This window comes from Tenrec ecaudatus, unplaced genomic scaffold (assembly GCF_050624435.1).
Source record: "Tenrec ecaudatus isolate mTenEca1 unplaced genomic scaffold, mTenEca1.hap1 Scaffold_2825, whole genome shotgun sequence".
NCBI classification, from domain to species: Eukaryota; Metazoa; Chordata; class Mammalia; order Afrosoricida; family Tenrecidae; genus Tenrec; species Tenrec ecaudatus.
In genome coordinates, this window is record NW_027458990.1 from 19,166 (window position 1) to 31,833 (window position 12,668).

The 12,668-nt window shown below is 43.1% G+C and overlaps 1 long non-coding RNA gene across 1 annotated transcript; it reads left to right on the forward strand.

The window, feature by feature from the left end:
• Positions 1 to 1,002: 1,002 nt before the first annotated feature.
• Positions 1,003 to 1,502, forward strand: LOC142436454 (uncharacterized). Its single transcript, XR_012781954.1, has 2 exons — positions 1,003 to 1,165; positions 1,460 to 1,502. It is a non-coding gene; the product is annotated as an uncharacterized LOC142436454 (long non-coding RNA).
• The last annotated feature ends 11,166 nt before the right edge of the window (positions 1,503 to 12,668 follow it).

The window sequence follows — 12,668 nt, forward strand, 5'->3', positions numbered from 1 at the left end:
CACGGAGCTCAGCTGCCGGGAGAACTGATTCTTCGATGTGTCTCTGGTGATGGAGAGTCGGCTTTGGAAGGACGGGTTATAACCTGTATTACCACCATAATCTATGCACCCCATCCACTGCAGCCCCTTCCCCGAGGTCTGGCGGATCCAGCTCCAACGGGTAACCACTGCTTGTTATGGAGAAACCAGAGACAATGCAGGTGAGGGACAGCTTCTGGGAGGGCTTCACCAGTCCTGGACCCGACTCCTGAAGCTGCACCTGGGACAGGACGCCTGCAAATTAAAAAAAGAAAATTCCATGTCAGTCACAACTATCTCCATAGACCCAGGTCGGATATCTGAATCTCTCACCTTGGGGAACTGTCACAGGCACAGCAGAACACACAGCAATAGCATCTTTAGACCACAGCTCTGTTTCCCAAGAGACCCACAGCCCTGTCTGAAGAGAACTGATAGTTTTCCCACCCCAAGGGTGAAATTGTACCCTAGTGCCTGAAAGATAATTTGCATATGAGGGAGTCCTGTCCTTATAAACAGAAAGTGATAGAGGCCAGGCCCCCCTTTATCTTCTGAGCCCATGGTACGGTAACTGTTTGAACTCATATGTTAAGCAGGGACCCTCAGTTCTTGCTTCAGCCCCATTAACACTTTGGCAGAGTTGGGGGTTTGGGTGTTTCCAGTTTGTTAGGAGGATGCACATCCACACCCAACGTACATGGTTCTATCTCAACCATGTCACCCATGCACTCCCTCTGCAAAGGGCCAAATTACTGGTGCCTCAGCCATTGTTATCTGAGTCTTTGCCGCTGGAGTTTCAGCCACAGGTGTGGACCCTTTGGCGTGGACCGCCTCTCTCCTCTCTGGCTCCTCCCCGAGCCCCGCCCCAAGCCGGCCAGGCCCCGCCCACCCCCTCACCAGGCGCCTGTGCTGGCATCTCAGCAGAAATGGGCGGGGAAAGAGCTGCCTTGAGAGGAAGTGAAGGCAGACCCCTACCCCTCTCTGACCCCGCCAGCTCCTCCCACCCCGGGTCACGCCCAGACAGGGCCGGAAGTGGCGGTGTCTTATTCTGAACTGCAACTCACTGCAAGGATTCCACTGTCGGTGCTCTGCTTGCGGTGCCAGAGAAGCGCCCACAGCCTGAGCACCCTGTTGCCGGCGCTCCCAGGTGGGAGGCTCTGGGCTCCGGGACATGTATGTGGGCGGAGGCTGTTTTAGTCCAGCTGACTAGGGTGCAAGCGCCCTTTCTCTCCCCCAGGAACCCTGCCAGCGCTTCTCTTGGTGAGAGGTGGGCGGGTGTCCCCAAGGCCGGTCCTATTTCCCTGCTTTCAGATTGGTTGTGGTTCATGGTGGGAGTCCCTGTTGGAGAAAGGGGATCCCGGCTGGGGTTTGGGGCTTCGGGGTTCCCTGATTCTCTCTTTGCGGGTCTCCTAACCCCCCTCCCTTGTTTCCTTCCGCACAGCGATGCCTCCTCCCGAGACTCCTTGCGCCTCCTCAGCTCAAAGGTGAGCCCGGGATCTTGTTCTGCTGACCTCTCTCTGGACCCAACCAGAGTCTGTTCTAGGCGCAAGATCTCTTGCTGGTCCGTGACAGAAACGTCTTCCCTGGCTTTAAAATATTGGTGGCCGCCCTTTCTTCTTACTCTGTTTTTATTTCTATCTATATATTACTAAGGTTTTTAAAATCATTCCCATTTCATTTCCTTTCTATTCTTTATTGTTTCTGTTGGGTTCAGTTTGTGAAGCACAAAAGGAGTGGATGCCTAGAGATGAAATAACATGCGAGTGTCTGTAAGGATGCCTGGGTGGGGTCGGGGTGGGTCGCTGGCGGAGTTGGGGAGGGTGAGGGGACTTGGGGAGTAAGAATGAAGGATTGAGGGGACTGAACACTACAACTGAAGGTGACTAATAAGTCTGCTTAAAGGCGATTTAATCATAGTGGGAAAATAGACGATGTGAAATCGATTGTGGTAATGATTGTGGAATGCTTAAGATGGCTGAATTGTGGGATTATGTGGGATATGTGGATTAAGTGCCCCAAAACATGTTAAAAAGAAAGAAAGATGCTCTCCATCACAAAAGTAATCTAACTAAACTATGCACAGAAGAATCAAAAACCAAACTGAAACAAAGGAACCAAAAACAAGGTAATGTTAAGGTGTTCAACCTCTATTTGGGGGATGAAACTGGAAGTGACCCTGAAATGGGCCCTTGGCGTTTGAACGTTGTGAGGCTGAAGGACAATTTATTTGGGGCTGGTGTAGTGGGCGTTGGCCCTGGGGCCCTTGGCCAAGGCGCCTCTGCCAGCTGTCCAGGCAGCAGCAGGCTCATGGTCACCAGGATGTCGCAGGCTGTGATGGTGGAGTAGTTTGGAATGTGCCAGTTGAGATGCCTGGTCGGCGATGTGCCCAAAGGTGTCTTTGATCAACGAGTGCACAACGCTCATGGCCCTGAACGAGATACTGGAGTCTGAGTGGACCTACTGGAGCATCTTGTGCACATAACACACAGTAGGTCTCCTTGCCGCTGCATTGGCATTTCTTGCTGTGCTCCCTTTGAGCCTTAGCTGCAGCCTCCTTGGGACTCCTCCCTGGAGCAGGCAGGGACTTAGCAGGGTCAGGTGGGTTGTTTGACTGGGACGGTACACCTGGTAAAGGTAATGTAGGTGTCCTAAGGCGAGCTGAGGGAGGACAGAAACCTCCCCTGGAGCAGAAATTGTTGTAGCTCACTGGATCTTGATTTTTAGTAGGAATTTAGACCATGAAAGAAGGACCTCTAGATCCCTCTGACCTGTTGGGGTTTCAGCAGGAAGTGTTGGAAAAGTTACCACAGGGATAACTGGCTTGTGGTGGCCAAGTGTTCATAGTGATGTCACTTTTTAATCCTTCAATGTCGGATGATTTGATCTAATCTTCCTTGTAAGATGGGGGTGGAAGGGTGAGGGGCAGGAGTAGAGGAGGGAGGACAGGAGAGAGGAAGGAGGTGAGAGGGAATGATTGGAGCTGCCTCCACACTCCCTGATCGCCCCTAGCCTTGAACCCCGGGCAGCCACATGCTGGAAAAGGTGTGTAGGCCAGCCACTGAGTGGGGACTTGTTTTTCTCGACACTACCTAGGTGGTCAATGAGGAGGTCCTGTTAGGAAAATGGGTTGGAGATGCTCACATTGTGCACTTGTGTGTCAGCATGCCGTTTGGATCCCTGGCCCGCTGTCGGCACTCTCCCACCCTGGGGTCCCCAGGCTTTCCCACCTGTCTCACAAACTTGAATAGTTGAGTTGGATCCCATTTTATTTTTGTAGATCTTATCATTGTTTCAAAATGTTTCACACACACAAAAATCTATTTTCAATTTCATTATTTATGTGATTTTGGTGTGTACATAAGTGCATGTGTGTGTACCATACACGTTTTTGTAGTATCCTTTTTGATAACAACTAAGGATGTTTACCAGTAGTTTTGTTAGGGCAAAATGTGTGCTACCTGCTAACTGCATATATAAATCTCCTAGTACTGCTTTTGCCCATTTTAGCCCTGCAGGCAGGCTGGCCGGCTCTCCCTGCTCTCTGGCAAACAGCATCACCTCCTCCTCCTCTTGTGTTTTAGAAGGGTATAGGTGTGTTTGAAAGATGGTCAGCATCTTAATATGTAAGGGTTAATGGTTTGGGAGTTGGAGATTAGCAGTTTATCATTAGGGATTTAAGTACCAAGTATTTTTGTGTGTTGAAATGTTGCCTAGAACATTTTAACATTTACTACCTATATATAGTATTTATGACCTATTTGGCAACTTTTAAAAAATTTAATAAATCTTTTTATTGGGGCTCATACAACCCTTATCACAATGCATAAATATATCAATTGAGTAAAGCACCCTTATACATTAGTTGCCCTCGTTATTCTCAAAATTCTCCTTCCACTTGGGTTCCTGGAATCAGCTCGTTTTCCTTTTTATCCCTTCCCTTCCCTCCCCGCTCTCCCCTCCCCCATGAACCCTTAATAGTTTATAAATTATTATGTTATCTTATACTTCCAGGCCTCTCCCCTCACCCACCTTCCCATTGCCCATCCCCCAGAGATTAGAGGAAGGTGATCACACAATGATGGTTTTTGTTCTTGGTGTCTGCCACCTGGTCCGTTCAACACCTTGTATTCGCTTAGGTTGCGCACTTCTCTGTGGGCTTTGTTGTTTCCGAGCTAGATGGCCGCTTGTTTGCCTTCAATTGGCAACTTTTTTACATGACATCTTCAATTTATGATGAATAAGGAATTTTCTTTTCTTCTTTTTGGAAGTCATTTTCTTCTTTTTATTAATTCTTTTTTTCTGATCAATCTAGCTAGTATCATTTTTAATATGAGTGGTGAAAATGGATATGTATGTTTATCCTGATTCTGCGATGGGGTGAACTTTTTTCTCTTTCTCTTACATGTGACATTTTCAAAGTTTTTTTTACAAGAATGTATATTAGCATATTGAGTTTTACCTATTTCATGTTAGATTTGTAGTTGTTTTTTTTTAACATGAAAAGCTTTTTACTTTGTTTATTATTCATTCTGTGTCAATTTAGATAATTGACTTTTCCCCCATCACTAGGCATATTTGAGTGTTCATTTTCTTGTGTTAAATCAATTCTGGGATGAATTAGAATTAATCTTGATGCATGCTTATTTTAATATATTGTCTGACTCAGTTTCCTATTTTAAAAATAACTTTTTCATTCAGATCCATTATCAACACTCGTCTATAGTTTTCTTAAAATATCGTCATCTGACATGGGTATCAGGTTATTTCTTGTCTCATAGAAAATGTTACTAAGTGCTCTAAAAACTATTGTTATGTTGGAACCCAATAAGTTGAACTTAAGCAACAAAACAGTAAAAAAGTGCTTATTAATCTTATGTGAATACTCTAGCTGCCAGAATTTTTAGTTTTCATCTATCTTACAGTTAGGCTGGAAGTTTCTCAAGAAATTTTATTTTGATTCAATTGATTATAGACCTTCTAAGCATCCTGCAATCCAGTGAGTAATTATTGTCAGTCTCTTGCTCTGCTGGATCCTCTGAACTTCCAGCTGAACCCTCAGTGTACAGGACTGCATGATTTACAGTTTCCTAGACAGACAAATAGCTGCTCACCACTTAGTGAGTGTGTTGTTTTAGACTAGAGCCCATGTTCCTGAAAGTACTCTGCCACCTGGCATGCTGTGAGGCCCTTAGAGAACTGCCTTCAGCTCACCAAAAGAATGGACTAATGAGGGGTGGAAATGCCTCAGTGATTTTGTTGTCACCTTGTTTGTTCCAACTTTTTTTTAACTGAAGAAACCTCTTCCCTTTTTTTCATGAGAGAAATAATATCTTTTGTAAACATAACACACTAATGTCTTTGTGTTTGCGCTGGGTGTATATTTGTGGTTTCTGAGACTGTTGTCATATCATCTGTCATTGAGTCAGTGCCATCTCACTGGGACCCATTGCACAACAGAACAAAACATTGCACTCTCCTGTGCCATCCTCATAATTGAGGATGAACGCATGTTTTTAAAAAATTTATTTATTTTAACTCATTTTATCAGGGGCTTGTACAGCTTGTATTACAATCCATGCATATATCAATTGTGTTACACACATTTGTACATGTTGCTATCATCACTTTCAAAACATTTTCTTTCTACTTGAGCGCTGTATCAGCTCATTTTATTCTTCCCTCATGAAGCCCTGATAAATTATAATTTTTTATTGCTTTTTCGTGTCTTATACTGTCTGATGTCTCCCTTCACCCACTTTTCTGTTGTCCATCCCCCTGAGAAGGGGTTATATGTAGATCATTGTGTTCATTTCCCCTTTCACCCCTCACCTACCCCTTACTCTCCTGGTATTGCCACTCTGATTATTGGTCCTGATGGGTTTATCTGCCCTTGATTCCCTGTGTTTCTAGCTCTTTTCGGTACCCATGTGCATTCTCTGGTCTAGCCAGTTTCGTACAGTAGATTTGGGGTCATGATTGTGGGGTGGGGGGAGCACTAAACAACTAGAGAAAAGTTGTATGTTTCATAGGTGTTATACTGAACCCTAACTGGCTCATCCTTGTGACCCATTCTGATAGGTTAGTTTATTGTGCCAACCTGGCTCATAGGAACATGGTATAAATAATGTTGCAGTTTGATTGGAGGGCAAAGAGATAAATGGCTAGGCAAACCGTGCCTCTCTCTCTCTTGCACTCTTCTCATCAGATCAGGGTGCGCCTGCTAGTTCTCTGCCACAACTTGTGAGCTACACTAAGTGTTGGCCTAACAATCTGTGGATCATGTCGCTAGAGCTTGAGGTTCCTTTGAGAAGTGCTTCATCATGTTGCTGATGTATGCATCACTTGAGCTTGGGACTGTTGGATCCTATCTTCTTGCTCTTTGTTGATGATCTGCCCTTTGTTTGCTGCCTGTGTCCAGACTGCCTGCATTGCCGTACATAAGACTCACCTGTCTGCTTCCTTGACCTTGGACCCAGTGGCCCTCATGAGTTGAAGGACTTCCAGTATATTAAATGTTTCACGGAAGTGAGTTGAACTGAGCACTCTGGACAGCTGTGTGAACAAATTAGCTGCTATATTCTTTTGTGCTTTATATGTCTATCCATTATATAGAATATATAATAATATATAATGATTATATATAATGGTTTTATATATAATGATTATATATTGTATATGTAATAGATGTATGTATGCACATATCTATATATATTCACAAGTGTCCTGGTTTTGTTTCTGTGTAACACACCCTTCTGTAAGGGGGTGTCCAATTGCCTACAGATAGACTTTGGGTCTCACTCCACACTACCCCTCTTTCAAATTGATAGGATTTTTTGTTCTGTGTCTCTGATGCCAGATACCTGATCCTATTGACACCTCATGATCACACAGGCTTGTGTGCTTCTTCCATGTGGACTTTGTAGCTTCTCAGTTTGATGGCCTTTAGGACCCCAGAAGCTATATCTTTTGATAGCCAGGCAGCATCAACTTTCTTCACCATATTTGCTTCTGCACCATTTTGTCTTAATCGATTGTGTCAGGAAGCTGAGCATCATGGAATGCCAGGTTATTAGAATAAAGTCTTCTTTCATTGAGAGAGTACTGGGGTAGAGGTCCAATGTCTATCTGCTACTTTTATACTTAAAATTTAAATATATTTACATAGATATGTTACCCTTTTGTCATATATATGTGTACATATGTAAATGACTGTATTTAGAACTCTATAAATGCCCTTTGTCTCCTACTTCTTTCCTCTATTTCCTTTTACTTTCCTCTTGTCCCACTATCATGTTTGGCCTTCATCAGTTTTCAGTAATTCCTCTCATTACATTGCCCTTGATCACGCCCTACCAGGCATCCTACACTCTCCTCAACGTCGATTTTAGATCACTTGTTGTGCCCTTGACCCCAGGCTTACAGCCACTTCCTTTCCCCCACTTCCCTGTTTCCTTTATCCCCCCCCCCCCAGAACCATCAGCCCCATTGTTGTCTCCTCTGGTGTGTTTATCCTGCCAATCTTATCTAGACAGACATGCGGAGACAATAATAAGCACAGAAACAAGACAGAGCAAAATAACAACAACAAAAAAGGAAGCAACCACCGGAAAAAAAGAGAAAAGACTTAAGAATCATTCCAGGTTTGTTCGTTGATCATTAGGAGTATTTTACTGTTGGTTGAGTCTGATGTGGTACCATGCCTTGGCCACTCAGTCTGTTTTTTTGTATTTCCCGGGCACTTCATTGCTTTGCTCCTCTTGCTGCTCTGTTGCATGCCCTTAGAGTTTTGCCCCAGTGTGGTGAAGTCAGATCGAGCACATTTCCCACAGTGTGCCACAGTGTTGTCCCTCATAGCGCTGTGGGTCATTAAGGGATGCCGTGTCTTGTGATTGGGATGGCCCTATGGTCCTCTCTGTGCATTAGGCAATTTGAGCAGGAATATCATTCTTCGGGTTTGGTGAACCATTTGTCGCAGTCACTTTGTTAATCCATTTGGTAGTGGGATTCATGTTTTTCACTGCCCGTCATCTTTACCAAACAAAATATCCTTTTCGAGGAATGATCTTTTCTGATATATGTCCAAAGTATATAATATGAACTCTCACCATCCTTGCCTCTAAGTAGCACTCTGACATTACATCTTCCAAAACAGACTTGTTTGTCCTTTGCATGTCCATGGTATGTGGGACATTCTTGTCCAGAACTACAATTCTAATATATTCATTCTTCTTCAGCCTTCCTTTGTTCATCTTTCAAATGCACAAGAGTCAATTGACAATAGCCTGCTTTGGTCAGGTGAAACCAGTCCTCCAGGTAATATCTTTTCCTTTCAATACTCTAAAGAGGCATTGTTCAGCAGATTTATCTAATGCAATGATTGATCTCTTGACTGTTATACTTTCAGTATTCAGGATATTTGTTTGTTTGGTCTTTTTTCTATACACCAACCAATTTTTTTTCTGGAAGGAGTTAAAATTTACTCAAGCTTTAGATTAAGAATTTTGATCAAGGAGGGGCTGTCGGAGCCAGCTCAGGAGTCAAACCGTCCTGAAAGAGGGGGAATGATTATTAGGGTAAAAAGAAGAGATTAAAAGTATTGGGAGGGCAACAGTGAATACTGAAGCTTCGGGTTTGTTTTACATACTCCTTTTATCCATGCAGAAACAACCCGGGGTTTATTATCTCATTGTTAAGCAAGCACATTTGCTACACATAGCAATTTTGTCTTCTGCCAAGGCAGACATCCCTGAGAAAATTAAACAACGTATCTTCCCAGACTTTGCATACTTTCTTGTTCTTTTTTTTTTGTTGTTCTTGTTCTTAACAGTATGTTCAAAATGTAAAGTCACAGAAGAAATCAGCAAACACTGACACATAGTTCATGAGAGTTATCAGCTGTTTCAAAGCTGAGTCTTAATGGCCTTCAACAGCCCCCGCTTTTTTATTTACTGAAGACGTCTTTACTCAAAACGTCAGCAGATCACTGTGTCTGTCTTAGGTTGTGAAGTCCTGAAATCGCCCTTACCCGTCATCAGTCACTGTCTGCAGGAGACTATGACCTGTCTTAGGTTGGAATACTCAGACTCGATTTTACCCGTCTGACTAACCAGCCTCTGCCTTATACTCCTGTTTGGGGAGGGAGTGAAGTATGCAGGTGTACTTCCTGTAATTTTGTTCCTAAAGCCAATAATTCAACCATAACCTTGTGCAGTATCATAGGGAGTATGCATAAGATAAACAATACACACACTCCCGCTGTGACTAGAGAAAAAGCATGTGAGGTAGGCCTCTGAGATTTCCTAACGAAGGGAAAGAATCTTGAAAATGCTAGAGCCAATCCTCAGCAACCTTGTCGACATCAAAATAAAGAGACTTAGCATCTTTTATGGCTAATATTTCTTGATGGAGTTGTAATCAATCTAAAGACTCATTAGCATTGTGCCAAGTACCTTGAAGATGATTCTACACTTTAATCCAGCTATACTGACTGTTAGTGTACTATTTAGGTGTAACACAGATCCATGTATGTACAGCATGGCACTGTAGACTAGACCTGGCCTTAAGCCCCTGCACCTCGTCTCCTAAATACATGACCATGTCATAAAGAGCATTTACTTTTTGTTCTAACTTCCTGTCTATATCTTCTTGAGTACCCAAAACATTAGTCACATCTTTGGATAATTCATTTCCACAGTGGGCAGTTTGTAAGATTTGTGAAAGTACAATTGCTGCAGTAGTAGCAGTAGCAACTAAACTTAATATAGCTAAAATACTTGCTATAAGCAAACCTACAAAACACTTAAATCTGGTTGATGCTTTTTCAGTCTCTTCTAATACCTGTAACCCTCTTTCTGAATACCAAGGCCCAGTAATATTCACTGGCAGCATAACAAAAGAAGGTTGATATAAAATGGCGATGACAATACCTTCAGGGGACCAGGTAATACAATTAGACAAATTGCAGTTATTACAAGACCTGTTAAACTTAGAGTCATCATGATCTATAGTAATATTCCCTGCCAAAAGTACATAAGGCGATGGTACGCAGGCAGTAACATTTCCCTGTGGTCTGGAGGTAGGGCCCATAAGCTTCATGTCCCCCTAAGCAGCCCCTATTTTCCACCACTGAGTTTGTGGAAAACCCAAATCTGACCACCAAAGCCCTGCAGACAGCCCCTTTTCCCATTTGGCAGTGTTTTTTTTTTTAGTATTGTCCTGGTTAACAGACCAATCGATGATATATCTCTCTTTTGTGACGTTATACCTGATGGGCTTGTCTGTGAGACACGATCTCCACAATATGGTTTTATTATTCTTTTGAATCTCTAGTCTACATGAGGAAAAAGACTGTGGAGTGGGTGGAATAACATTTCCTTCACTTTGTACAGGGAGGGCGTGAGTCATTAACCCACATCTTGATTTCCAGACCTTCCCAGACAGCAGGAAGTAAGAGTGGTGGATCAGAAACTTAAGCCTAGTACTTCTCACTGAGCCATGTCCCCAGAAGCACTCTGAGGCAAATTACCATCTGCATGGTTTGCAAACTGCACCAACCATTCAGGCAGCCCCCATGCTCCATCAGCATCCTGTGTAAAAACCCAAACATGCCCTCCTCCCCATATTAATAGCGGGTTGGGGCCATTCCTCCAGGCAAAACAAGCCAATGATATCTCTTCATAGGCTCTTTGAAGTTGGTGGAAGGGACACTAAAGGCAAATCTCTTACAATATTTTGGATCCAAGGGCGTGGTATAAAAACAATCTTTTAAATCTAAAATGATCTTATATGTATTGGCTGGAATAGCAGAGGGGGAAGGGAGCCCAGCCTGCAGGGCTCCCATAAGTTCCATAGTATCATTAACCCTCCTTTACTGTTTTTCCTTACAAAGCAGCTGCTATCGCAAGCCCCTGAGTAAAGAAAGGTTCAATGTCTGAGCATAGTCTGATATAATCGGACAGGTTGCCCTTTTTTCCAAAAGGTCTCAGCGCTGCCTGGCAGGCAGTATTTGCATTTTCAAAAGCCAATTGTTTCCATTCTGCGGCGGGAAGCACCTCGAAGGAAAGTGTATCTAATAAAGATTGAGTAAAAGAGGCAGTTGGGCCATATTGGGCACAAGCAACCTTGAGTTCTTTTAGCTGTTTGAAAGGAATAGGAGTAAGCCCTCTCCAATAGTTTGTGTTATTTTTCATCAGTTAACCTTATTTAGAGAGCTTGAACCCCATTCTCTGGGCAAAGATGATGGAAGATAAGTCATCCTTTTCCTTGATCCATCTCATTTACCTTTAAACTTCTGCATTCACGTTGGCTCTTGGCATCACCCATGTACCTACAACTAGACATCCTTTGAGTGTAGCGTGCATTCTTTTACAAAGGCTTTATCATTGCCATCCATAAACACAAGAGCTTCAGAGAGGAGAAAATAAACATCCCTCTGGGCCTGTTTCCTAGTTAAGGATGTCTCTGCATTGACTAGTTCACCTCTAGGATTTGCTGTTCATGTCCTTCTGTTTCTTATTGTCCACTTTAAAAAGAAGTTTCACGGATTAGCGTACTCTGCTGTGCATATTACTATGGGCCTCTAATGGATTCCCCCATGCTTAGTAATTTCTTAACACTCAATAAAGTATTTTATTCAAGGAGATGTGAGCTCATAAAGTTTGAAGAGCTCACATGGGTTGGACTGAACACACGCAAGCAGGAAACTCACATAATGACATTTGTGTTTTAACAGTCATATTAACATACACATGCCTACTATGAACAAATCAGCACATATACTAGAACTAACAAATCTTCATACAATACCCTCAGATTAATAAATATACATGCATTTACTTAAGAAAAAACCCACAAAGACACACTAAAATATACTAGAATTATAATAATAGAATCAATGCAGAACAGACTACAAGTTCTGTCACATAGTATAACATATTAAGGCACAGAGTAGTTCATGTGTACTAGCACATACAAAAAAACAGACAAAGTGCATACAAGAATATACACACTGAGCTACAAGAATGTGGAGGTGTGTGGCAGAGACATTTTCTCTGCAGGTAGAGGAAATAGGTACCTAATTTAACTAATCCTTCTTAGGCTCCTCTACATTTCTCCCCTGAGGGTCCCTGTTATCTGTGGGCTTGAGTGACCCCTGAGCCCCGCCCTCTCCCTGTATGGGTGTATGTGTCTGGGTTCCCATAGCCTTTCCCTCTGTGTGTGCCTGACTCAGAAATATGTGATCATAACTACAGCAGTCACAGTACTGATTGACAGAAAATCAGTCCCTGGGCATGTCTCTAGAGAAGGATATTCTGACAGAACTTGAAGGGAACCTGTGGGTGCCCTGTACAGAATAGGATGCTTATAGCCCATGCACAAGGGGACATAGGGCAGGAAGGGAGGTGAGGTCTGTGGAGGCATGTTGAGACTAAGCATAAAATGTGTCTTATCTCCCTTTTCCTACTCTTGTATCAATATGCACAACTGCTAAATTAAACAGCCTTTGGAGAAAAAAACACTGACTCTCAAATTAGCCTGTGGTGGACAAGGACAGACAGGAGCTGTGAATGAATAAAATGAATGAACTCAGAGAAGAAAGTCTCCATTTGGATGAATGGAGAGAGGTGACTTGATCTAGGATTGGGCTACTG